The sequence below is a fragment of the Ochotona princeps genome, chromosome 8 (assembly GCF_030435755.1).
Source record: "Ochotona princeps isolate mOchPri1 chromosome 8, mOchPri1.hap1, whole genome shotgun sequence".
Classification (NCBI taxonomy): domain Eukaryota; kingdom Metazoa; phylum Chordata; class Mammalia; order Lagomorpha; family Ochotonidae; genus Ochotona; species Ochotona princeps.
In genome coordinates, this window is record NC_080839.1 from 3,038,061 (window position 1) to 3,061,949 (window position 23,889).

Here is a 23,889-nt window from a genome sequence, read left to right on the forward strand (position 1 = left end):
TGACTCAAGTGCTATTGTCCTTCGGTTGGATACAAAGGACATGAAAATTTCCCTGCACATTAACTTTCTTCTTTATAGAGCCGAGGGCTTTGCGGGAGGGACTTGCTCAGGCTTGTCTTTTTAATGAAACACTTGGTCCAAATGCTTTCATCATTAAAAAAGTCATAATGAATCTGTTATGAGGCCGCGGAAGGAGGGTGGAAGGTTAATACGTGTTAGAAGAACAGAAAAAGATTCAGTGGCCACAACCAATGAATACAGATTTCCTTTCCTCTCCTTGAAGCCGTTCACTGCATTTTTGAACAGCTTTCTCTCCTCTTCCTGACCATCGTCTGTGAGGTCTAAATGAGAGGAGTAAAACCTGACCCTTTAACCAGAAACAGCTGCTGCTGGTGCAGCTACAGCAGTAATGATGAGTGCTTGTAGCACCGAGCCTGAAGTGCCATGATATCTTGCCAAGACATCAAAAATTAAATCCACTCAGATATGTGCCTGTATCCTAGACTGCCTGCTTGAAATCTGAAAATCCACATGGAATTGTAATTAGCAAGTGGTCTCATCACCATGCATTCACGTGGCACCTGCTGCTGCTCTCTACAAGTTAGAATTCTGGGATGATTACAAAAGTTCAGTCTCTTGCTCAGGCTCTGTGATGATGTTCAGTCTCTTGCTCAGGCTCTGTGATGATGTTCAGTCTCTTGCTCAGGCTCTGTGATGATGCATGGTATGAGTATAACCTTTTGCAAGTTTGGGTTTCCTGATTATGGCCGTCTGTTCTTTAATGTGAATAGAACCATGGGATCAGAAAGCATGCCCAGCTTTCACAGGAAAGGTAGAGACCTGTGACTGAGAGCATCACAACAATACCTGGAAAACATGGCAATAATGTGGGACTCAGCCAGCAAGCAGGCACAATAGAATGATTATTGGAGGACCTCAAACTGATTTCTGGCAAACATACCCTAGCCCAGTAATAAATCATAGAATGTGATCATTTCTGACACTTCTTAGAAGTGTGTATCGATATGCCTAAATGTGGCATGAATCAATGGGAATTAATAAGTCTATACAGTGCCCTAACAGGAAGAGCCCTTAATTGAATGCATTTTTCAAAGTTAAATAATGCCTGTCCATTGGTCATCACGGAGCTGTTCATTAGAAAATAGAGCAAATTAAGTAGATAAATTGGAAGACAAAACAGACGTACTAAGATAACTACAGACATAGTAAAAATCCATTGGAAAGGAATAGGCTAGGACAGACTTACTAGAGGAGAGGTGTCCTGCAGTTACTTGAAGAGTCAATAGACACTAGCCAAGCAAAGTTGGTGAAGGATGTGTGTGAATGCAACCTGATGTGCATCCTTTGAAAAGATAGAATGCTGTTGGGGGTGGTATTCAGAGTCATGGCATGCTGTTGGGGGTTAAGATCCTACCCAGCATAGCAAGCCCCCAGTCCTGGCCTTCGTATGTGCTTCTGGGAGGTACTATGGTCTACCCCTTCCAGGCAGGCTGTCAGTCATAGCATCCATGTGTGCTGGCAGGTGGCACGCAACGCAACCGAGCCCAGTCCAGGTTTCCCATGTGGGCAGATGCATTGGTCTGATCCAGATATCCCTCCAGCCTCTCCTATCTAACTCATCCGGTCTCAACTCTCTCATTTACCTGCAAGAACAGTGGCCTCATCTGTGGAAGCCCGCAGAAGTCATTCCAAACCTTCAAAGTACTTCCTCAGTGGCCTCTAAGTCCTCTAAACATGAGAGCTGGGACTGGGATGGGCTAGGTCAGGCAAGGCTGCACCACTCCTTGACATATGTGTGGGCTGGCTCAGAGGGCAGGCCAGGCTGGGTTGGGCCAAGTCTTCACACCACACTTGTGTGTGTGGGAGCCAGAATGGGGTGCAGACAGCACTAGGCTAGGCCACTTTACCATCCAGTTTGCATGAGAGCCAAGAATGGGGGCAGACTAGGCAAGGCTAGGCCACAGCACCACCGGTGAGAATGGGGACAGGGGCTGGGCTATGTCTGGCTAGGTTGAAGCACCATTGGCTTGCACAAGATCCTTGTTGGAAAATTAAGGGGAATCCCCTATCATGCTGTGGTTTCCAGTGATCAATACAAGAACTGGGGCTTGGGGAAGACTAGAATGAGCATAGCTGCAGTACCCCTCAGTATGCATGTGGGCTGGTAGGCCTGACTGGACTAGGCTCCAGCACCTACTGCCACTTACAAGAGCCAGAGTGTGTATGGGGTGGACTAAGCTGGGCTGATTGTGGCATCCACTGGTCCACATGAGATTCAGGTCTAGGAGTGTACCAGGTGGGGCTGTGTGGTAGCACCTGCTAGTGAGAGCTGGAATGGGTGTAGTTTGGTTGGCCATGCTGCAGTACCTCCAGTGAATGCTGGAACTGGAGGCAGGCCATGTCATGCTGGACCAAACATGAAATCTGTGTTTGCAAAATCCTGGGTTGGGTGCTAGTCTGATATGGAATTTGGGGTGGTAGCTCTTGCTGGTGAACACATGAGGCAAGGTAGGGAGGCAGCTGGGTCAGGCTGAGCTACAGTACTTACCACGTGGGCTAGGTCTGGATGCCAGCAAGGCAGTACTGGTCTGCAGCACCCACTGTCATGCACAAGACACATAACAGGGTGAAGTCAAGGCCAGATTGGACCACAATATCCACCAGTTCACATGAGCTAGGACTGGGGGCTGGCTAGCCTAGGCTAGGCTGCAGGATTCTACCAAAATAAGTTGGGAATGGGTGCAGACTGGGCAGAGCCAGGTTCTAACACCCACCAGTGACTGCTGAGGCAAGACAGCCACACCAGACTGAATTGTAGCACCCACCAGCATGCAAGACCCAGGACTGGGAGCAAGCTTGGTAGGGGAACTTCAGGGACTCTCCTGCTGGGCCACTGTCCCCACTGGTGAGCATGAGAGCTAGGACAGGTGATGTACTGGATGCACAGGGCTGCAACCTGTGGACACGCAAGTGAGCTAGATTTGGGGGAGGGCAGGGCTAGGCTAGGCCACTGCTTCCACTGACACATACAAGAGCCAGAATAAATGTGAGTTAGCTGGGCTTTGTTATAGCATCAGGTAACAAGTGCCGGGACTCATTGCAAGTCATGTCAGGCTGGACTCACAGTATCCCCTGGCATGTGCAAGATCTGGGACTGGGAGTTGGCCTACAAGGGGAACTATGGACGTTCCTTTGCTGAGCTGCAGCTGCTGCCACTGAGCATGAGAGCCAGTGTGGGGAGGAGTGGTTAGAAAGGAGCTGGACAAGGTGACAACATTCATTGGCCTATGTGTGAGCTGGATCTTGGGGTAGGTTGTGCTGAGCTAAGGTGCAACATTCATGAGTGTGTATGAGGACCAGATGGAATGCAGGATGGGCATAGGCAAGAACCAGTACTGGGGTGGGTCTGAGTGGGGGACAATAGGGTCTCTCTAACAAGGCTTCAGTTCCCATTGGTATAAGTAAGGGCTGAGTTTGTGGTGGGCTGTGTTGGGCTAGACTGTAACACCATAAGTTTCCATCAAACGGGGCTGGACACAACTGCATTCACTGCTATGTATATTGTCTGATGTAGGGGACAGATGGAACCTGACCCCACACTAGCTGGTATTCTTGAATCGGATGTGGTATCATTCCAAATGAGGTTTCTCAGAGGAATTCCCAACTAGTCCACTGGACTCAAATTCCAGCCACAAGGAAAATCACAGGCTATGTGATCTGACTTGGAGTGCATGTTTTGGAACTGGGCCCCCTCAGTTATTGATGCCTGTGCAGTGGACAGCATGTCCAAGTGCACGTGGGGGACATGGCAGACAGCTCATCTAGTCCAACAGAGTATGTTCAATGCCTCATCAGACAGTGGAAAGCAGAACAGGTTGGACAATTCTGGCCAAGCTTTGTAGCATGTGTCTGGGAGTGTGAATATAGTAAGATAGACTCTGTCAACCAATAAACCTTAGAAAGGTTTTCTTAACAATGTCCCAGAACTACCTAATCACTCAAGTAACACCCTCGGAATACTCTTCCCTATCTAGGGCTCTCCAAGGTATCCCGACATGCAATGTATTGGGCAACATGGAGCAGCTTCCTTGTTTTCCACACCTCACCCCACTGGGCAGATATTGGAGGAAATAAAACAAGTAAGCATTTGTTCTCCCCTCTCTTTTCCATACTTTGACTCTCCCTACCCTGATCAATGGCCCACATAGGCATGCATCCTTCCCAACTTTGTAAACATTAAAAATAATTTTTGAAGAAAGTGTTCTTGCTGCGAAGAACTAGAAGCATATCTCTTGTGTCAAATGAAGGACTTTGTGATTTTATGCTGAGCACCAAAGAAAATGCTCACATTCTTGGGCCCGGCGCCGTGGCCTAGCAGCTAAAGTCCTCGCCTTGAAAGCCCAAGGATCCCATATGGGCACCGGTTCTAATCCCGGCAGCTCCACTTCCCATCCAGCTCCCTGCTTGTGGCCTGGGAAAGCAGTCGAGGACGGCCCAAAGCTTTGAGACCCTGCACCCGCGTGGGAGACCCGGAAGAGGTTCCAGGTTCCAGACTTTGGATGGGCGCGCACCGGCCCGTTGTGGGTCACTTGGGGAATGAAAAACATAGGATGGCAGATCTTCCTCTCTGTCTCTCCTCCTCTCTGTATATCCGGCTTTCCAATAATAATAAATGTTTTTTTTAAAAAAAAAAAAAAAAAAAGAAAATGCTCACATTCTTTTACACTTAGTGTGAAAAGTTATTTGAAGGGATAACCATGCAAGGAAGCCACTTTGATTATTACATTCCATTTAAGAACAAGAGGTCTACTGTCGGGTTTCCAGACTTAAAACTCTTTTTATCACCCACCACCATCTTAAATTCTGTTGTCAACTCTGTGCTTAATTTTTGTGTAACTAAACAGCAGAAGATAATACAGAGCCCTACTTGGTAGTATTCTGAGAAATGGATGAGCTTACTATAGGTTTCCATTTTTTTTTTTTTTTTTTTTTTGCTGTTGCCATCGTCAATAACATCGTCACCAGCCACAGCAATGCTATTCATAGACAAGGTGTTCCAGTGTATTCCAGTGCATTTTAAAATGTGGCAGCTAGGATAAAAGAAACAGCACTATTGCGTGAGAGCAATTGATGGTGTGACACAGATGCAGGAGATGCTGGGTGAGTCCAGGTGTGATCCTGGGTCTCCGCTTTGAATCGTTAGGTAAGGGATGCTGTCATCATACAGACCAATGGGTAGGGACTTGGATTTGTTGGTGCATGTTGATTTTGACACATGTTTATGTGAACAAGAATAAAATACAGTTAGCTATGAAGATGTGGGGTTTGTAATTCAGACTCAGGTCCTGACATAGTGTCACTGATTTTTGTACCAGTCAACCTCAAGTGCCTTTCATTCTAAAGAGGTTTCCCTGCTGTGTAAAATTCATCCATGTGTTCCTTACATGATTTTGCACATTAGATGAATCAGCTTGTCTCATGTTTATTTTTTAAACAGCCAAATAAAGGAACACAAAAATCATTTCCTCCCCTGCTCCCCATGACTATGAACCGAAAGGCTAAAGAACTGGCAGTAAAAATAACCTACATCTCATTGACTTAGACTCCCATTGAGCACTGCGTCCTCATATAATTCTGTCATCAGCAAGGGTCACCTAACGGAACCCTACATGTTCAGACCCGCTGAAACTGGCTCAAGCTCCATTCCACGCATAGCAAGAGGCTTCACTCACTCCCCCTCTCTCTGGGGTCTTTAGATTCAGCTGTCCAGCTCAGGGTCCCTGTTTTACTTCTGCTGTATATGTTACACAGCATTCCAGAAGCGTTGCTGTCCTCTGACTTACCTGTATGCTTAACTACCTGGGCTTGGGCTAACTTGCCTCTGTCTTGTCCTGGTCTCTTGCTAGCCAGGCTGCATCAGACGCCTGCAGATCCCAGCAAGGCATTCAAAATTCTGCCCTCGACACCACCCTGTTTCCTCTGTGGGCAGTGTGACCCGTCTGAAGTGAAATATTCATCTTCATTTCTTTTGGACAAATTATAAACTGGAGAGCATATTCATTATATTCTCTAGATACTGTTAAAGCTATCATGGAGATTCAATAAACTCCTGAATGTAAAATTAAAAACATACATGAAGAAGTAACTCAAGCAAACAAGAAAAACATAAAATTATGTCTATAATTTATGTTCAAACATCTTTCTATTTCATGTTTTGTTTTGACTTCTCCAGGCAAAATTAAAATGTATGAGATGGAAATGAAGGATCAGGGTTGTATTATAGGAGCTTAATTATTATATTTTGTGTTTATCATATCAATTAAGAAAAATCATCAAATGCAATCTTATTCTTGTAAGTATGGAAAACCTACATAGGTATAATCATATTCCTATAAGAAACAAAATCCCGAATGTGCTACATAATTTTTTAAAAAAGAAACTTGCATTATCTACTTGGAATGGCGAGTTATAGAGAGTGGGAGGGTCGGAGGGAGACCTGCTGGTTCATTTCCAAATTGGCTGCAATGACCAGCATCAGACCACAATGAGGTTAGGCATCTGGAACTCTGTGTGGGTCTCCCACACAGGTGCAGGATCCCAAGGACTTGGGCCATCTACCACTGCCTTACAAAGTGCATTAGAGGGTCCATCATAAAGTCTTCGTTTGCCCCATATTTTGCTGCCAACATATAGCTGAGATGAATGATTGATCTGCTCTGTCTTCTGTCTTTTCTTGATTAGAGTTCTGAGTCCAGCAGTTCGATTGGGGAGATCTCCAAAGAAACTTTAAGGTATTCCCAGACTAGTTTCTTGTATGTTCTAGCAAGCACAGGGCCCGGCACAGTCCATCACCACGATCAGCTGGTGGTTGCAATTGCTGGGTTGGTTCTGTTTTCAGTCCCGAGTTGCAGTGGACGACTTCATCGTGTGAAACTGGCAGCGATTCATAACTGGAGAACTATTAACACCACTCGAGCACATATCTCAGAGCATGCCCCACATCCGGGACTCAGGGTGGGCGGGAAACCGGGTGGGGCTTCTCCCTCAATATCCCCCTTTACCTCAGATACATGATGGAAACAATATGGACATAATAGTATCACCCACTTCCCTATACCCCCTGAACCTTTTTTTTTTTCTTTAACTGTAATTAACTATGTAAAGATTGTCAACAACAACACAATAAAATAGATTAAAAAAAAAAAAAAACAAAGTGCATTAGAGGGACCTGGATTGGAATTATACCAGCCAAGATTACAACTGGGACCCATATGAGATGCCTCCTTTGCACATGACTTCTTAACACACTGTACCACAATGATTGTCCCTGATCCAATTCCTTTTATCTATCCATCCATTGATGGACATGCATGCTGATTTCATGTTTTATCTATGAACATGGGAATTCAAGTATCTATTTCTTGTATAGTATTTTTTTCCTATTTATTTCGTATCCTTCAGAAGTATGTATGTAAATGGGAAACCTGGAACATACGTTGTGTTTGTTTTTGTTGTTTTTTGGTACTTTCATACTGTTCTTCAAATGACTGAACTAATATGAGTATGTTGTGAGCTGATTCTATCCCCAGAAGGGTGGGAGACTGACTTTAGTTCTGGTGGACCGTCCCTACCCCGACAAGTGGGAGAGGGGAACAGCTCTGGCCATTGTCGGGGGGGAGGTTTAACTCGCATTGGTGTGCGATGAGTATCCGATCAGCTCCAGCACTGCACCAAGCAGCCAATCAACTGGTTGACAGCTGTGGCTGCTACACCGTTGCAGCTACTGCACTGCCTGGCTAAAGTCAGGGATTTTTGAAGGCAAAACACCCCCCAAACATTCTGGCTAACAAGAAAGCAGTGTACAAGGGGAACTTCCAAGGCAAGCAAGCACGGCTTCTTCTGCTCACAGGAGCCAGTTTTGCAGTTTGTCAAATTTCTTTTTTTGTTGTTTTTTTTTAAGGTTTATTTATTTTTAATTACAAAGTCAGATACAGAGAGGAGGAGAGACAGAGAGGAAGATCTTCCGTCTGATGATTCACTCCCCAAGTGAGTGCAACGGCTGGTGCTGCGCCCATCCAAAGCCAGGAGCTAGGAACTTTTTCCAGGTCTCCCACGCGGGTGCAGGGTCCCAAGGCTTTGGGCCATCCTCGACTGCTTTCCCAGGCCACAAGCAGGGAACTGGATGGGAAGAGGAGCTGCCGGGATTAGAACTGGCGCCCATATGGGGTCCCGGTGCGTTCAAGGCGAGGACTTTAGCCGCTAGGCCACGGCGCCGAGGCCAGTTTGTCAAATTTCTAAGCAGACAACATCTTTTTTTTTATAACATCATTGTTCCACATATGTGTCCCTAACGGAACAATCATTTTTCTGCTTACCCTGGATCTCATAGAGGGCCTGACATAACTGGTCACCATTTTGAAATTTTGGGGCTGTTTCATTCCCTAATGTTTTTTTTTTTTTTTTTTTTTTTTTTTTTTTTTTAAGATTTATTTTATTTTTATTGGAGAGTCAGATATACAGAGAGGAGGAGAGACAGAAAGGGAAATCTTTTGCCTGTTGATTCACTCCCCAAGCGGCCACAAGGGGCATAGCTGTGCTGATCTGAAGCCAGGAGCCTCTTTTGGGTCTCCCATGCGGGTGCAGGGTCCCAAGACTTTGGGCCATCCTCTATAGCTTTCCCAGGCCACAAGCAGGGAGCTGGATGGGAAGCAGGGCTGTTGGGATTAGAACCAGTGTCCATGTGGGATCCCAGCACATGCACTGTGAGGACTTTAGCCACTAGGCCACTGTGCCGGGCCCCTGAGCCCATTTTTGATGATCTGGATTCTGATATTTCATCTCTCTGTTCTGTCCGTTTATAGTTCTGAACAGTGAGTGAGAACCTGGCGAAAATAACGGTCACCTTTATGGATGAGACCCATTTCTGGAAAATGAAATGAGGCGGTTCATCAGGCAAGGTCTTAGAGTGAGACCCAACAGGAGTAGGATGGCACATATGGCCCAGGCGGTAAGCAAGGTAGCCAATAGAGAGCTGGGTAAGAAAGGAGATGGCTTATCCTGTCTCACTCTGGGCCTGGCAATGAGATATGCTTCTCCAACAGGGTATGTCACTGCAGTTTCTCAGGGGGCTGCCCTTCCATGGCAAGTGAAGTGTGGTCCTCCAGGAAAGGGGTACCGGCAGTCAGGAATAACCAGAAAGGAATGACTTACCTTTCCCCTCCCCAAGTTAGTCACTCCGGTCCCAAGCTAATCGCTTTGGCCTCAGTCCAGCGGTAAACTTCATTCTTTCCAGTAGCTTCTTGATAGATGGGGCCTAGACACGATAACCCACTGGCTAAATTCTTGCTCTGCATGAGCTGGGATCCCATATGGATGTTGGTCCGTGTCCCAGTTGCCCCACTTCCCATCCTGTTCCCTGCTTGTAGCCTGGGAAAGTACTAGGGGATGACCCGAAGCCTTGGAACCCTGCACCCAAACAGGAGACCCAGAAGAACGGATATTTTAAGCATGGACCCACACAATATTTTTGTCCCTTCTGAGACAGTGAAACCTAATATGTACATATACAGCATTTATAAGAATGCAAATGACATTTTAATAGTTGAAGTCTCAAAATGGAAATAGCCCAAATTTCTAGCAGTTCTCAAATGGATACATTGTGGCATATCTATGCAGTGGAAAATTGCACAATAATTAAAAATAAGGCTGACTCTTAGACATAACAATATGGATGGAATTTAACCATATGTGACATTGAATCAAATAAGCCATATATAAAATAATACCTGTTGAATGGTTGCATAAACCCCTAAGTAGTGAAGATTGCCTCTAGGGAAGAAATGAAGACTAAGTGAGCAGCCATATGAGGGAGACTTCCAGTGTATTCTTTTACTAATCTCATAGACAGTTATACAAATATGAATACTTATAAAATTTTGCCTCATGGTGTTCTTGATACTACCAGTCCTAAACAAATGCATCCCAGCACAATACGATTATTCTGCATTTATCTCTAAGAAATTTTATGTTTACTGTGTCTCACTCAGAGACTTTCATGTGGTGGATTTTCATTTAGATTTGAAATGAATCAACAAAGTGGTACTGCTCTATGGGCTTTTTCCTTAGGACTTTGTTGAATGGGATAATGGATGGTGATAACTGTTTTAATTTTCTTAGTTAATAGCGTTGGGATAGTTCCAAGAATGTTGCATTAACTTGAGAAGCAATCTTAATGATCAGAATTCTAGATTAAATGAGTAGTCAGCTGAGACACAGGGAGTGACCTTGGGACCAATCTTTTAAGATATAGTGGTCTTCAAAACTCCCATACTTCATGTTAATTAAGGTCAGTAATTCGCTGAGACGCTGGTCTGTGGGAAAGTGAGAAGTCAGCACAGTGCCTACCACACAGGATCTGGAAGCCTGTGACAAGACATGAGATCTGACCACTCTAAAGTCAGAGCTACCTCTGGGCTACTCTGAGTGGGAGGCATCAGTGTCTAAGAAAATGGTGACTGGTCACCTAAATGCTAGGATCACATATCAGGAAGTCCATACAGAGGAAATGAATGAATTCTGGATGTGAATGTCAACATTGTGCCTTAAAGGGAAGGTGCCCACAATCTGAACTTTTTTTTTTTTTAAGATTTATTCATTTTATTACAGCCAGATATACACAGAGGAGAAGAGACAGAGAGGAAGATCTTCCGTCCCATGATTCACTCCCCAAGTGAGTCGCAACCGGCCGGTACGCGCCGATCCAATGCCGGGAACCTGGAACCTCTTCCGGGTCCCCCACGCGGGTGCAGGGTCCCAATGCATTGGGCCATCCTCGACTTCTTTCCCAGGCCACAAGCAGGGAGTTGGATGGGAAGAGGAGCTGCCAGGATTAGAACCGGCGTCCATATGGGATCCTTGGTCTTTCAAGGCGAGGACTTTAGCCGCTAGACCACGGTGCCGGGCCCACAATCTGAACTTTAAGATGAAGGTGAGGGACAAAACGCACAGCTGGGAGAGAGATGCGCGGTAAGATGCTGGTAGCTGTGTGCCACCTGTTAAAACCGTGTCTCTGATTTGAAGAAGAGATTTACAAAAAGATTTTCGCCCACACCTTAAATCTTCACTCTGTGGGATACCAAGCCACATTTTTTACGGAGGCATAGAATATAACTGCTTTCTCAGAACACCTGAGTCATATTTAAAAATTGAAATCTGATTTGAATGTGCTTTTAGCAAAGCAGCAAGGAGCAGCTACTCAGTCTTTGAGTATGTGGATTTAATTTCTGGCACCGGAATCTCTCTTTCAAGTGCTTCACACCCTGAGAGTATTTCAGATAACATTATGACAATTCTTTCACTATGATTTTTTTTTTAACACAAAGCAATAGTTGATATTTTTGTTAAATGAATTCACTGGGCTTTTGTTTTTCTTTTGTGTATTTATGCCATTCATGCTCCATGAAAGTATAATATTTTCTCTTAGTAGTCTATGACTGCGGGATCTCCCCCACAGATTCCTTTAGTACCCCGTTGCTGGAGGGGATGAGCCTGCTGTCTGCCACCCAGCCTCCCGGACCCGCAAGAGACAAACAGACGGACAGGGGTTCTGTCTAGGCAGTTCCGATTTATTGGGGAAATTCAGTTTCCTATATAGGGTAAGGGATAGCCTCAGGCCAGGAATTTCAGAAAATTCAGGAATTCCAGGAGGGGAGAAACTAGGAGCCAATTACTAGGAGCATGGCTGCGGAAGCCACCTCCCATAGGCCAGGGTAGGTGAGCAAGATGGCCCTGGTCAATCAGTATTTCCTTGGAGCTACGTTGCTCCTGCCCTGGTTCACGCCCAGGGCTCTGTCCTTGGCCACCATATTGCCCGCCAGTGATCTGGACTGTTAGTCACCATCTTATTGACTTAGTGACCTCTTTGTCCCTGGTTCCCGCCCAGGGCTCTGTCCTTGGCCGCCATCTTGCCCACCAGTGACCTGGACTGTTAGTCACCATCTTATGGATTTAGTGACCTCTTTGTCCCTGAGCCCCACATACGACCCCCAGCTCCTTACCAGGAATAGCTAGGTAATTTCAACCCTGCCCTTGTGTTCCCAGTGCTGTGGCACACTCCCGCACCTGTCCGCTCTGCATACTCTTCCTGTTATGTGTGTTGCCGTGTTCTACTCACCAACATGTTTTCAATGTCCATTACTAGGGTTTTTTTTGTGTGAATATGCTCAGATCTGCTTCATGAAATAGAATGAAAATATTTTCTAGTTGACTATCTAAATTCTAGGCTGCAACTTACTTGCTTAGAAAAACAACAAAAAATGGCTATAATATGACTTTTAAAAGATTGATTTATTTTGACAGGCATAATGACAGAGACGAGAAGATGATCCAACTGCAAATTTCTGCCTCAAAAGCCCTCAGTAGTCATTGCTAGATTAAGCTGCAGCTAGGGCCAAGAACTTCATCCAGGTCTCCTAGATGGGTCCCAAGCACCTGAGCCATCCACTGTTGCTTAGCAACAAGCCGGACTCAAAGCCTGAGGGGCAACTCACTCAAACTGGCACTCTGATTAAAGACATAGACATGCCCAAAGTGGATTAACCCACTATTCCATATTACCCACTAGACAGATGAGTAGTAAAAATGAGTTTTCTTGGAGAAGGGGTCATATTTTTTGGTTCACATGATCATTTATTTTGAGTTGTGTTCTAGGCATTGTGAATGTTTTATGGTGAAACCTTTATAGTCTGTGTAGATTACTTTAAAGACTGTTGAGCTCTTTTGTTTTAGCAGCCAGTTTCGTTAGACACACCTATAGATTCTGTCTTGACCATGGTAAACAGCCCCATGCGTATCAGTTCAGAAGTCTACAGTTTAGGCATGTGGGCAGTGGGTTAGAGTTGGTGACACTGAAGAGTGACTCCAGGTATGTATGAACCATCAAATGAAAAAAAAGTTATGTTAATATACAAAAGACCCTGAAATTCACGATGGCTCTGAGTTAGGTTGGTTTTTATGTGAATGCGCTATGGTTTTTATTATTGTTATTAATTTTCTCAATATTGCTTACATAGTTGAGAGGGATGCTCACCCATGTGGGTCTCTGATTAGGGCGGGAAGAGTTGCAGTACAGAGCAAGGTATGGACATGTGTTTCATATTTTATTCTCCTGTGACACAAGAGAAGTGAGAGAGGGGCCATTACTTGTTGTCAAACTACATTAACCCATGGTGGTTGCAGTCATTTGATGATGCTTTAGAGATCCCAGGGTGGGAAAGAGTGTTCTGAGGGTGTTACTCAAACAGTTTTGAGAGTTCTGAGAAGTCATTGACTTCATTACTCCAGGGTTGGCCACCTTAGTGCATGAACATAGCCCAGGCATGCTGCAAAGCTTGGCTAGGAAAGCTCTCAACCTTGCTCTGCTCCAACCTCTGACCAATGGATGTCTAGATGAGCTGGCTATGACATTCCCCACGTATATCTGGACATGCTGTCCACTGCACAGGCATCAGCAACTGAGGAGGCCCAGCCCTGATACATGTACTTCCAGGTCAGACTACAAATCCTGTGATTTTCCCTGTGGCAAGGGGTTGAGCCTAGTAATCTAGTCAGCGAGGCTCCCACGAAACCTCACGTGGGTGTACTCAGACTCTTGTATGCACCAGTCAGTGACGGGTCAGATTCGGTCCCTCACTTCATCAGCCAACACACATTCCGGTGGATGCAGCTGTCTGGTCAGTTCTGCTGCAATCCCATATGTTTTACTTATGTTTTATTTATTTTTTTATTGGAGAGGCAGATGTACAGAGAGGAGGAGATAGAGAGGAAGATCTTCCATCCGATGGTTCACTCCCAAGAGGCTGCAAGGGCTGGAGCTGAGCCAATCCAAAAACAGGAGCCAGGAGCTTCTTCTGGGCCTGCCATGTGGGTGCAGGGTCCTAAGACCTTGGGCCATCCTGAACTGCTTTCCCAAGCCACAAGCATGGAGCTGGATAGGAAGCGGGCCCACCAGGATTAGAACCAGTGTCTGTATGGGATTCTGGTTTGTTCAAGGCGTGGACTTTAACTGCAATGCTATTGCGCTGGGCCACAACCCCATCTCTTATGCAAGCCAGTGAGCACTGTGGCCAAGCAGAACCACCTGCCATAGACCCAAGTCCTCATGCATTCGAGCAGGAGCTGTGGTCTAGCTGAGATGGTCTCTAAAATCTCCACCTGGCCATCCCCAACCCTCAGGTTTTTTACACATTCCAGCTTCTGCTGCGGCTTCACATGGCCCAACCCATATACAACCCAGCTCTCGTTCACAGCCATGGACATTTGAGGTATGGCTCAGCCTGACCCAGCCCTAGATCCAATACTCACATACGCCCACAGGTGCCACAACCATGTCAGGCCTGGTCCACCTGAGCCCTGGTCCTTGTGCTCACCAACAATAGGTACAACCTCACGGGAGGAAGCCCACAGATCCTCTACCAGGCATGTTTCCAGTCCTTGATCTTGTGCCTGCCAAAGATTACTGTGGTTCAGCCTGACATAATTTGCAACCAGTCCTGGTACTTGCCAGCTGGTGCTACAGCCTAGCCTGACTGGCTCACACCCATTCTAGCTCTCATGCAATGCCAAGTGGTGCAACAGCCTAGCCCAGGCTGTCCTGCCCCCCTGAACAGCTTGCCCCCAGTCTCGACTCTCATGCTGTCAGTTGAAGCAGCCCAGCAATGGAGTCCTTCAGAGTTCCCCTACCAGGCTCATTCCCTGCCCTGGGTCTTACTTGTTCCAGTAGGTGCAATGGCCCAGTTTGAGATGGCTGGTCCCAGTCCTGGCTCTTTCTGGCAGGTGCAAAAGCATGTCCAAGCTTGGTCCACCCCCACCCTCAGGCGAAATGGCAGCTTTTGCAATCCAGCCTGGTCTGGCTCACACCCTGTTCTATCACTCATTCCAGTGTGTGCTGTGGAGTGACCCTTTCAGGCCCAGCCCCCAGACCTGGCTTATGTGCCTGCCAACAGGTGTTGCAGCCCAGCCTGGTTTAACCTGCTCCTAGCATCAGCTGTCATTCTTATCAGCCAAAGCTGCAGCCTAGCAGGGAGGTTTTCCAAGTTCCCCTACCAGGTTCACTCTCAGCAACAGATTTTGTGTGTGCTGATGGTTGTTGCTACCCACATTGACACAACCAGCCCCCAGCCCTGGCAAACCACCAGTGAGTGCTACCAGCCTGGCCCACACCCAGACCTAGCTCTCGTGTGACTCCACAGGTGCCATAGCCTATACCAGCTTCTCCCATACCCATTCTGGTTCTGATCATCAACTGGTGCTGGATTCTAACCCAGTCTGTCCCACCTTAAACCCAGCCCACATACATGCTGACAGGTACTACAGGTTTACCCAACCTGCTCTCCCCATAACCCCAACTCTCATAGTCAGCAGTGGGAGCAGTAGCCCCGTAGAGGAGCCCCCAGAGTTCTCCAACCAGGCCTATTCCCAGCCCTGGGTCTTGCACGTGCTGAAGTGTGCCTAAGTCCAGCTTGGCATGGCCCAGCTGCAGTCTTAGCATTTGCTGGCAGGTGCTGCAGCCTGGCCCAGCCTATGTGGTTTACACCCTGTCCTGATTCTTATGCATCCCAATGGGTGCTGAGGTGCGGCCCATCCTAATATGTCCCCAGAACTGACCCACACAAATGCTGACAAGTGCTGCAGATACATCTGGCCTCCCCCTCTTCCTCCTACCCCTTAGACCTGGCCTGTAAGTTTCTCATTAGGAGCTGTGGCCTAGTTGGGGTGGTCTCCATATTCCCCTGCTAGGCCTTCTCCCAGCCCCAGATCCCATGCATGCCAGTAGGGACAATAGTCCTGCTTGGCATGATCTTCCCTCAACCTTGGACCCTGTATGTGCTAGAAAGTGTTAAAGCCAGCCACCTCTAACCTCAGCTCCCATGAGTGTCAGGTCAGTTCCTGTCAGGTGAGTCCTGGTCCAGCTTGGCTCAGCCTGTCATTGGCCCAGCTCTCTGCATAAACCATTGGGTACTGCAGTCCCACAGCATATGTTCCCTACAGAATATGTCCCCAGATCAGGTTCTCTCATATTATGGTGGGTTTTGTGACCTGGCCTGATGTGGCCCACCCTCTGCTCTGACACTGATGGTTGAATACTATACCCTAGCCCAGCCAGACATGCCCCCTGCCTCAGCCTTTGCAAGCACCAGTGGGCAGTGGGCAATGCTATTTAGCCCAGCCCGGGGTCTCCCACATGGGTAGGTGTCTTGACTTGACCCAGACATGCCCTCCCGCTTCCCCCATATGAACCACTTTGTCTCAACCCCTTCGTCTACCTACAAGTGCAGTGGCCAGGTCCATGGAAGCCCCAACAAGTCATTCTTTCCCTGTCAAACATTCCCTCAGCTGCTCCCACATACACTCCCAGACCCCTTTCCCCAGGCAAAGGAGTCAAGAGAAGAGGAGAAAAGAGAGAGGGAAGGGAAGGGAGGGAAGGGGAGAAGAGGAGAGAAGAGAGGAGAGGAGAAACAATTATGTTGGCATACTGGTATAGTTAGCACAAATTTGACAGTAACCAGTCCCAGAATGCCCCCAACTACTTGCTGCTTCACTTCTAGCAGTGTGACATTTGCTAGTTGCCTGCAGCTCAGGTAACTCCGTGTCTTATAATCTGCAGTCATAAGTTACTTGCTTTATATTTATGTTTTACCATTCTTGTTCAGCTCCTCTAATGTATTATTGATCTAAATACAGGATTGTTAATATAAGCTATCTTTTTGATCTCTAAGTTCAGTTCCACTTGGTTTTCATTGTCGAATTATTTTGGTTTGTTTTCCAGTATATTTTCTGTTGCTTTAATTGAAAATTCTATGTCGAATTTTCCCCTCATAATATTGTATATATTTTACTTTTTTATCTTCCACATCTTTGGAGCATGATTTTTAAAAATATTCTATAATATTCTATCTGGTGTAGAGGATACACTTCCTTATTCTCTAATGTTAACAAGTTTGTATTGGCGCTACATGATCACAATTCGTATGCTTTAGGAAATTATTGATCTGATTTTGTGTCTGGGTTTGGAGTTCTCTTGAATGGAAGCCATGGATCTTGTAAGAGATTTGTATGGGATTTCTTCAGTGTTAAGGAGAGTGAGATGTATTTCTCACTGACATGTATCATGCTATTAAAACAACTTTCAAGTTTGATCCTGGGCTTTCATAAAAGGAATTTTAAATGTCCTCATACATATAACTTTTAACACATAATTTATAAGAATAATATTTGGGGATCTGATGTTGTGGGTCAGTTCCACATCTGACCCAACTCCCTGCTGATGCTCGTGGGAGCCAGGAGCCTCTTCGGTGTCTCCCACGTGGGTCACAGGACCCAAACACTTGGCTCGTCTTCCACTGCTTTTCTCAGGCTGATAATAGGAAACAGGATCAGAAATGGAGTAGCCGGGACTCGATCCTGTGTCTAAACGGGATGCTGGTGCTTCTTAGCCTGCAGTTTGACCTGATATACTGCAGGGCAGACCGTGTAGTTGCTTTTTAAGGATCACAATGTTTCCTTTCTGCTGCCATGGGATTGCCTTTCTCTCAGTTTCAGTGGGTGATTTCCAAGCTGACCACAGAGAAGGACTCCTTCTGGAGAGACATTTTCGTGACAATTCATAACTTTCATTACAAGTAGACACATAAATGATACAAACGATAAATATTATGCTACGGATTACATCACTTAGCAAAAGACTCACAGAGTTTCTGAGTTAAAGGAAATAGAGCTGGAAACAAAGAAGTGTTTGGAAGAAAAGGCATGACAGCTTCAGTGAGAGATGGAAGAACCAGGAGAAGATGCTGGGTTCTCCTCTAGAGCAGAAGGCAGGACCACGCATAAATGGAGGGGCACCTGCAGGGCGGCACCTGCAGAGCGCGCTGTGCATCCTCAGCTGCTGTAACTCAGAATCCTTTGCCTGTTCGCATGGTCCATCACAGCGTTTTCCTATTTTAAGTAAGAAAATTATATTTAAAACAATGTGTACAGGACCCAGCACAATGCCTCAATGGCTAAATCCTCATCTTTCATGTTCTAGGATCACATATGGGTGCTGGTTAGTATCCCAGTTGCTCCACTTACCAACCAGCTCCCTGCTTATGGCCTGGGAAAACAATCGAGGATGGCCCAAAGCCTTGGGACCTTGCACCCATGTGGGAAACCCAGAAGAAGCTCCTGGCTCCTGGCTTCAGATCAGCTCAGCTTTGCCATTGTGGCCACTTGGGGAGAGAACCATAAGATGGAAAATCTTTCTCTCTGTTGCTTCTTCTTCATGCAAATCTGTCTCATATATATAATATTTATATATTTTATATATACAATAGACCTTATAAAATATTCTGTTATATATTTTGTGTAAATATATAATATATAATATACTATACATATATAATATGTACAATATAGTATATAGTGTAGTATAGTGATACTATGTAGTAAAACATATATATATATACACTGTATAGTATATATTTGTATGTTTATATAGAATTAAATCTAATAATTAAATCACTAATGGCTAATACACTAATAGAGTATACAATATATTTAATAATAAGAGTATTTACTAAGGAGTTGTCATCATAATTCGATTTTTGTACCATTTCAGATTGAAGAAATGACTTCCAGGTATGAAATGGTTATCAGTTTTTGTTTATGAACTAAAATGACATACGGGCTGTTTGAAATTCGTACCACAGCCACCTATGTGCAAGCATTGAGTATTCCATATCATTTTCCCGGTAAAGTTTGAACCTTCTGCATAAGAACTAAATCTTGCTAAACTTTCGGTGGAAAATGCCTTATATTGCTTGCAGGAATACATTTTTCTCTTCCATTCATCTTACTAGTTTCGCCTTGGGTGTGACTGGACTTTTAACGTAGAGTCAGTCAACTTTCCAGAATTATCACTTAAGCTTGAATCCTGTAGTAGTTTATGATCCGCTTCCACTTAATGAAACATATTTTTTCTTCCATCTTTTTTTCCGTGTTAACTGCTTGCCGATAGTTTCCTTTCCCAGTTGCTTCTTTTTTAAAAGAGAGAAATTTATTTTATTACTTTGAAGGACCGTGTGTGTGTGTGTGTGTGTGTGCCCTCCTGACTTGTTGCGTTTGTCAGTGAGCAGCTAGATCATTCTCTCTCCGACATGTGTTTTGATGGGTTTATTTGTGTGACAAGTTCTAAATCCCCAAATCGGAGACTCATCATGTCTGCAGAATTCTCACCTTTGATTCATTTTCCCTTACCTCCCCATCTTGGTGTCTTTATCAGCTGTCCCCCGGCTCCTCACCCACACCCCCACATCTGCTGCTAGCTTTCACTTTTCCACTTTTCCCTTCCTAGTCAGCCTGCGGCGCACTTTACTCTGCAATACCTTATATGAACGAACATGCTAAATCCTCATATTCTTTTTTTATGATTTATTTTATTTTTATTGGAGAGTCAGATATACAGAGGAGGAGAGACAAAGAGAAAGATCTTCCATCCGATGATTCACTCCCCAAGTGAGCGCAACGGCCGGTGCTGGGCCGATCCGAAGTCAGGAGCCAGGAACTTCTTCCAGGTCTCCCACACGGCTGCCAAGTCCCAAGGCTTTGGGCCATCCTCGACTGCTTTTGCAGGCCACAAGCAGGGAGTTGGATGGGAAGAGGAGCTGCCGGGATTAGAACCGGTGCCCATATGGGATCCCGGCATGTGCAAGGCGAGGACTTTAGCCACTAGACCACGCCACTGGGCCCTAAATCCTCATATTCTTTCAATCAGTGTTAATGCCCACACCTGCCAAATGCATGATGCTAAGTCTACAATGTTTGATTTTTGCTCTTTCACCCTCTGTTTCCTCAAGTGCTTCTTTAAATTTTCTGTAAACTAATTGTGTTTTATGCATCATATATGGCTATTATTTCGGACCCAGATGAAAGGATGTTCCCGTAAAGACAGCATTATCAGAAAAATGGCTTTTACAAGCCATGTAGAGGCCTTCTATATTTATAATCTGGATCTGGTTGGGAATTGTCAAAAGTAATTTTCTGTCTTGCTTCTTCTATTGCAGCTTCAGCCAAAATCAATATTCCTACAGCCTTACTCTGGGATCACCATGTGATGGAGCCAGGGACGTCAGGACAGACCAACCATTCCACAGTGCTTGCTGTAACTTTTTTCTCTCTCTCTGCCATAGCCAGGCGTATGTCTGTCTTCCCACTCACTGGACAGGGGTTTTCCTATTGCTTTTCCTAGATCTCCCCCTGTGCCACTCTCTGGACTAACTCACCCAGCCACCTGAGGGACTTTTGATGATTTTGTCTGTTTTGGAGGGTTTTTTCAAAAGTAGTCAAGTGTAGTTAGAAAACGAATTGCACATGAAACCAAGCAACGATAACAAAAGACTAGTGAAATGTATCCCCAAAGTACATTTCGGCGATCTTTTCTGCTGTGGCAACGTCTTTATCATCTCCTCTCACCCTCATAATTTCATCGTTTCTAATCCTACCAGATGTAATTAACATATTTTAAACGTTCTTTACAGGAATAAATGACTTCTACATCCCAAGCTGTCATGCAGGAATGAAAACAGACTGCTCTCCATCTCCAATCAATCAGATCCACATCACTGCCCCCTAGCGGTAGGAAGAAGCCAGGAAGAAGTAAGTGACCCATCTCCTCTTCTATACAAAGAATCAGAAACAAATGGAGCAAGAACACAAGTTTGTGCCCGTGCCCCGTGCCCTGGACAGTAAATAGAGAATCACCCAAGGAGAACCCTCCCACTGCCATTTAAAAAGCCCCACCCACTTCTCCCCATTTTCCTCAAGCTACCTCACTCCCAGGTATCAGGACCTATCAAAGTCTTTGAAAACCAAAGCTTGTCCAGGCTTCACCACTCCTCCATGATCTTAGAGTGACCCCACCCCTAGGAGCACCTTAAGAACCCAAACCATTAAAACCCCAGCCTGTGGAAGGGTTGCAGTTCTACCACGTGGCCTTTCCTTCAATATGCAGGCAGAAGGTTGCCCTCTTAAAACTCATTAATCTCTAATCAATTCACTTGGGCAGTGAATTTGCTGCTCGTTTCTTCTGTTTCTGTGCCTCTCTTAGCATTCGGTGCTCTATTTCTGGACCACTTTGCTAACCGAGATTTGCTCGTTGACCCATGGGGCACCATGCCTTCCGGGTGTCCTACTTGTGAGGGTCTCTAATGAGAGCTCTTAGCTGGGCTAACCCCTACTTTCTGCTGTTGTCCTCTCCTTAGAACTAGCCCACAGGACTTTATTTTTCTGTGTCCAAATCTAAGGAAATTGGACCATTGCCCTCAGTTTTCTAGGATCTTGTGATTATTTCTCGGATGCAATTTATTGTTCTCCAGCACTTAGGAGGATTTAGATCAAACATGGGCTGTGATTGGCTCATTTATTTATATTTGATCATGGATTCAGTTATCTTAATCGCCAAACCCCCAAGGATTCTGCTGTGACAGTTGAGACCAGACAATATTACCCAATGAGTGTCTCTCCTTAGTGTGATCGCTGCCACCCTCCCGATGTATGGACAACTGAGATCAGAGTTCGACATTCTTACGTTCAAAGCATGGCCTGCGAAAATTCATTTAAAAAAATGTAGTCAATGAACATGAAAATCTACCTTCTTCTCACTATACTATTTCCAGTCCAGAATTATTGCTCATCATTTGGCTTGCATTTGACAGCCTCGTGGCTACAGCCTTGCTTGGTCCCTTCTGTGTGCCCTTACGCCCCTGCTGGCTCTTACATAGACACCAGTCGGATCTGTTTAAAGCTTCCGCCATCTGCCTCATTTCACCTTGATGACCTTCTTAGAAATGCTGTTCCCGAGAGCATCCCATGGTGACTCAGGGTTTTAATAAATGAATGGGTCCTATGCTGAGGAGGCATTCTGAGATTGCTGTCATGTGTTTTAAAACTCTGCTGCCTGGAGCTTCCTTTCTGTCTAGCAATTTTGTCTATATGTCTCTTCAGCAGACACTGGATTCGGATTACATAGTCAGAGACATTCAATCCTCTCAGCGATGCCTGCTGTGTCTTGTCTTCCATCTCGCACTAAGGTCATTCCTTGCTCAGTGGGAACAAGGAGTGAGAGAAAACTCAAAGCAAGCTTTCAGGAAGACAAGGAATGTCCTGCAGGCTATTTCTGAATGGGGGGTGGGACTGAGGACGGTGGCTGAGCCTCATTTGGTGTAATCCTTAACTTGTTTGCCTGCCAAAGGGGTGCTCACATTGAACAGGGCAAGGGCTAACTCCTGTGTTGTTTTCCTAAAAATATGGATGGTAGCAAAGTGGTTCAGTAGCACACTTAGATCAATGTTTAATAAGGATCTGTCTTAATAATTGTGCCATTGCGATTTTTTTATTATTATTAAATCAAGCAAAGCAATAAATAGTTTCTGGAATTCATTGCACCATTAACAACAATGAATCCAATTACAATTTTTAAGAGGCTCTGTAGAAAAAAAATGAAAACTTACCTCAAGAGGCCATCTTTGGTGGTAAGATTAAGCCACTGAGACCCCAGGATCTCATACTGGAGCTCAAAGTGGATTCTTGACTACACCGTTTTTGATCTGAAGAACCTAGGTGTTTTTCTGCCTTTTGTGATGCTGCCTTAATGGCTTGGCTGGGGGCTGTGTGAACTCCAGGCCTGATAGTCTACGTGACACCCATGACACCTGGCAGGTCACATAGGCAGACCACTCCTCAGGAAGGAGGTACCTGGTGTCTGAAAAGATTCACTGCCCTATAGCTCATCAATTTGTATTTTTGGGAAGTTGCTTGCTTCAAAACCACCAATAGAAGCCTGCTAAATCATAACTGTATAATGAATAGCCTGAAACGTATAAGGACGTTGGATTGTTCAACCAAGGGGCTCAGGCTCATGCTCTCTCCTTTTTTGCCCTTCCTGTGGATCCTGCAGCAGCCTTGGCTGTGGCTGCCCCGCCCCTGCCCAACCATCTTGGGCTGGGAGACCTAGGCTAACCTGAGTAAACCACCTTTATGCCTTAGCAACGACTTCAGACTTGATGATTTTCTGGGGATTTCAAAATCCGGCAGAGCAGGGGAGACACAGAGAAATTCCTGCCTCTTGGCCTCAAGCTGCCACATCCCCATTTGCTTTTGTTGTAGGGTTTTTGGCCCAGAATACGGCAGCAACTTCAATTCTTTTCTCACAGGGAAGAAGAATTTTCGTGCGGACACAGTTTAGTTTTAAAGTAAGATTTATTAGAAAAGCTGAGAAAGGAGGCTCCCGTCCTAGTGACGGGAGTGGGCTCTGAGACAGAAAGGACCCTTACCTTAGTGGCAGGCGATGGAAAAGAAAGACCCTAGACCACTGTGGCAGGAGGAAAAGTAGGAAAAAAAAAAAACATACATGGGGGTATTGGGATCTTTTTAAAGCTTTACTTCAAAGGGGTTTCTCCAAAGACAAAATGAAATTCTTGGTCCCCAGGGTACCTGGCTTGGAGACAAAAGGCCCAGACAGGTGTCAGACACGCTACTTCCTTGGCCCCTTTTCAATGATAAGGAGACCAGTCTGAGGCCCTCCCCCACAATGGCCTGAGACAATGGCTGATGCTTCAGGTGGGGAACCGGTATGTTAATGTCGTCCTTGTCTCTTGGAAGAAACATGCTCTGGTGAATCTCAGACATGATGGGGAAAAAGCCATTTTATCTTTGAGAAGAAAATGACTCAGGACCCAGAATGCCCTAACTGCCTACTACCCGGTGTAACACCTCACACATTTTGGCCACTTGGGAAGCAACAGTGGATAAAAGCTATTTCTTCCCTCTCACCATCCC